Below are 3,775 nucleotides of genomic sequence, written 5' to 3' on the forward strand. Positions count from 1 at the left end.
GTGGGCCTCGTTAAAACCCTCCGTTTTGGGGGAAAAGAGTACCCGGGATAGATACTTAAGCGAAAATTAAAATTCAGGATTTGTAAAATACAAATAAAAAGGGGTGACCTAGTTAGGTCGGCCTAAGTGTAGTATCGCCGTAAATTGGCGGCGTTCCAGGTCCTTGAGATTTCGTCGCCGTTAAGTCGATCGAGTTTATATGCTCCCTTTCCGATTACCGCCTTGATTCTGTATGGTCCTTCCCAGTTGGGGGTGAGTTTCCCTTCTCCTGGGGTCGGGAGACCGATGTCGTTTCGTCGTAGGACGAAGTCGTCGGTCGCGAATTCCCGTCGGACGACGCCATGGTTGTATCTTAAGCTGATTCTCTATTTTAGGGCTATCTCTTTGATGTGAGCTATGCTTCTTTCCTCGTCAATGAGGTCTCGTTCTGCTTCCTCGTCGTTACCGTCGACCTTTTTTCTGGGGCTTGGGTCTTCGATTTCTATCGGGATGACTGCCTCCACGCCGTATGTTAATCGGAAGGGGGTTTCTCCCGTGGTCGTTTGCGGTGTGGTTCGGTATGACCATAGGACCGATCCGAGCTCGTCGGCCCATAGTCCTTTGGCTTCGTCGAGCCGTTTCTTGAGTCCCTTGACGATTATTTTGTTTGCGGATTCCACCTGTCTGTTTGTTTGGGGGTGTTCTACCGAACTGAAACGGTGAGATATGCGTAGTCCTTCTAAGAATTCTCTGAACTTTTTGTCAGCAAATTGGGTTCCGTTGTCCGAGATAACGATCTCGGGGATCCCGAATCGGGTGATGATCTGTCGCCAGAGGAATTTATGGCATTGGGCTGCCGTTATGGAGGCTAGGGGTTCGGCTTCGATCCACTTAGTGTAGTAGTCTATGGCGACGATGAGATACCTGAGTTGACCGGGTGCCGTAGGGAAGGGTCCGACAAGGTCGATCCCCCAGGTGCCGAATGGCCGTTCTGCCGATATGATGCTGAGCTGGTGTGGCGCGGCTTGGTGGATATTGGCGTGCCTTTGGCATTTGTCGCAGCTTTTAACTATTTGTATGGAATCCTGGATGACCGTGGGCCAGAAGTAGCCTGCTCTAATGACTTTTTGGGCTAATGTTTTGCCTCCGACGTGGTGGCCGCAGCAACCTTCGTGGATTTCGCGGAGTATGTACTCCGTGTTCTCGGGTTCAACGCATTTGAGCAGGGGTTGCGATAATCCGCGTTTGTATAGCTGTCCTGCGACAACGGTATAGTTAGCGGCTTCCCGTTTTATTCGTTTTCCCTCTTTGGGATCCGGCGAGAGTGTTCCGTCAAGGAGGTACTGTAGGATAGGGTAGGTCCAAGATCCTTGGTTCGAGAGTGTCAGATGAGCGTTGGTTGTCGTTGACACGGAAGGTGACTTGACGACTTCCTGGATTAGCGATTTGTTACCGTGTCTTGGTTTGGTACTGGCTAGTTTGGAAAGTAGGTCTGCCCTAGCATTTCGTTCCCTAGGGACATGCTGTATGGTAACTCGCTCGAATCCTTCTTTTAGTTTGTTTACCTTGACGAGGTATTGTTGGAGTAGGGGATCTCGTGTCTGGTAGTCTCCGTTGATTTGGGAGCTGACTACCTGTGAGTCGGTGTTTACCTCTAGGACCTTTGCTCCGACTTCCCGGGCTAGCGCTAGGCCTGCCAGGAGGGCCTCATATTCTGCCTGGTTGTTTGAGACTGGGAATTCGTATCGTACTGATTGTTCGATTACGACTCTGTTCTGACTTTCGAGAATGACTCCGGCACCTCCATAGGTGACGTTCGATGAGCCGTCAACATGTAGTTTCCACGATTCGGGGGTGGAGTTTCCTGGGGTCATCTCGGCGATAAAGTCGGTCATGGCCCGTGCTTTGATCGCGTACCGGGGTTCGAACTTGATTTGGAATTGAGATAGTTCGATGGACCACGCTAACATTCTTCCCGCAAGGTCGGGTTTTTGTAGTACTTGTTTGACCGCCTGGTCGGTTCGGACCGTCAAGGGGTGGGCCTGGAAGTATTGTCGCAGGTGCCGGGAGGCCGTGAGGAGTGTAAAAGCTAATTTTTCTAGTCTTGAGTAGTGAGTTTCCGCTTCTTGCAAGACTTTTCTTATGAAGTAGATAGGTTCTTGCTCCTTTCTCATGTTTTCACGGATGAGTGCTGCTGCGAGTGCCTCTTCCGTAATGGAGAGGTACAGGTAGAGTGTTTCCCCTGTTTGGGGTTTGGCAAGGATTGGTGGTTCCGCTAGGACTTTCTTGAAATGCTGGAATGCTTCTTCACACTCCGTCTCCCATTTAAAAAGGGCTCCTTTTTTCATTAGTTTGAAGAAAGGGATCGCTTTTTGAGCTGATGCCCCGAGAAAGCATGATAATGCCGTCAATCAGCCTGTGAGATTTTGGATGTCTTTAAGGTTTTTTGGGCTCGTCATTTCGAGGACGGCGCGGCATTTCTCCGGGTTTGCTTTAACTCTGCGTTGCGTGATCATAAAGCCGAGAAATTTCCCTGCCTCCATCCCGAAGGCACATTTTGCCGGATTGAGTCGCATTTGGTGCTTTCGTAGGGTGTTCATTATGACCTTGAGGTCGCCAGTGAGTTATTCGTCGGATTCAGTCTTAGCGAGCATGTCGTCTATGTAGACTTCTAGTTTGCTTCCGGACAGGTTTTGAAATATCTTGTTGACGAGTCTTTGATAGGTGGCTCCAGCGTTTTTCAGGCCGAAGGGCATCACTGTGTAGCAGTATGTCCCGTCTGGGGTGATGAACGCTGTTTTTTCTTCATCTGGTCGGTGCATCGGAATCTGGTTGTAGCCAGAATATGCGTCCATGAAGCTGAGGTATTGGTGGCCGGATGCGGCATCTACTAATCCGTCGATGTTTGTTAGGGGAAAGGCGCCCTTCGGGCAGGCTTTGTTGAGGTCCGTGTAGTCGACACACATTCGCCATTTCTCGTTAGATTTTTTCACTAGCACGACGTTTGCTAACCAGGTTCAAGAGTTGGGAGAGTTCTTCTTTGAGATCATATGGGAGGTTCCTATTAATGAAGGTGTATTCCTCTTTGCTTGGCCCTATTTGTAGCTTTTCCATGTCTCCTTCTGGCTCTGGCCTGGGTTGGCCGTCTTGCCGAGCATCCAGATCGGCTAGGAATACCCCGGCCGCATCTCGGGATTTCTTCCTTAGGGCTAGGCTGGTGTTGTCGCATTCGGCTGTGACTTCTTGGTCCCCGTGGATGGTACCGACGGAGCCGTCGTCGGTTCTAAACTTCATGAGGAGGTATTTGGTAAAGATGACTGCGGAGAAGTCGTTGATTGTTTTTCTTCCGAGAATCACGTTATAGGCTGCGGAGTCTTTTAGGACTACGAATTCGGATAAGATTGTCTTCTTTTGGTTGCTTGTTCCTATGGTGATGGGAAGGGTGATTGAGCCATCTGGTTTGAGAAAGTTGTCTCCGAGTCCCGTGACACCGTTGCGGTGTGTTTGGAGGTTGTCGTTGTGGAGCCCGAGCTTATCGAAGGCTCCTCGGAAGAGGATGTTCGAGTCTGCCCCGGTGTCTACTAGTATCCTTCGTACTAGTCCTGTTCCAAGTCTAGCCGAGATGACGAAGGGGGCATCTTCGGCCGAGGTGCCGTGCTGGCAATCCTCTGGTAAGAAGGTTATCGTGTTGTCGGCCACAATGGTTGGAGTTTGGTTTCTGACCGCCATTACTTTGAGATCTTTTTTCATTGTTAGCTTCGACTTGCTCGATATGTCCTTGCCCATGATGACGTTT

The sequence above is a fragment of the Arachis ipaensis genome, chromosome B08, assembly GCF_000816755.2.
Source record: "Arachis ipaensis cultivar K30076 chromosome B08, Araip1.1, whole genome shotgun sequence".
Lineage (NCBI taxonomy): Eukaryota > Viridiplantae > Streptophyta > Magnoliopsida > Fabales > Fabaceae > Arachis > Arachis ipaensis.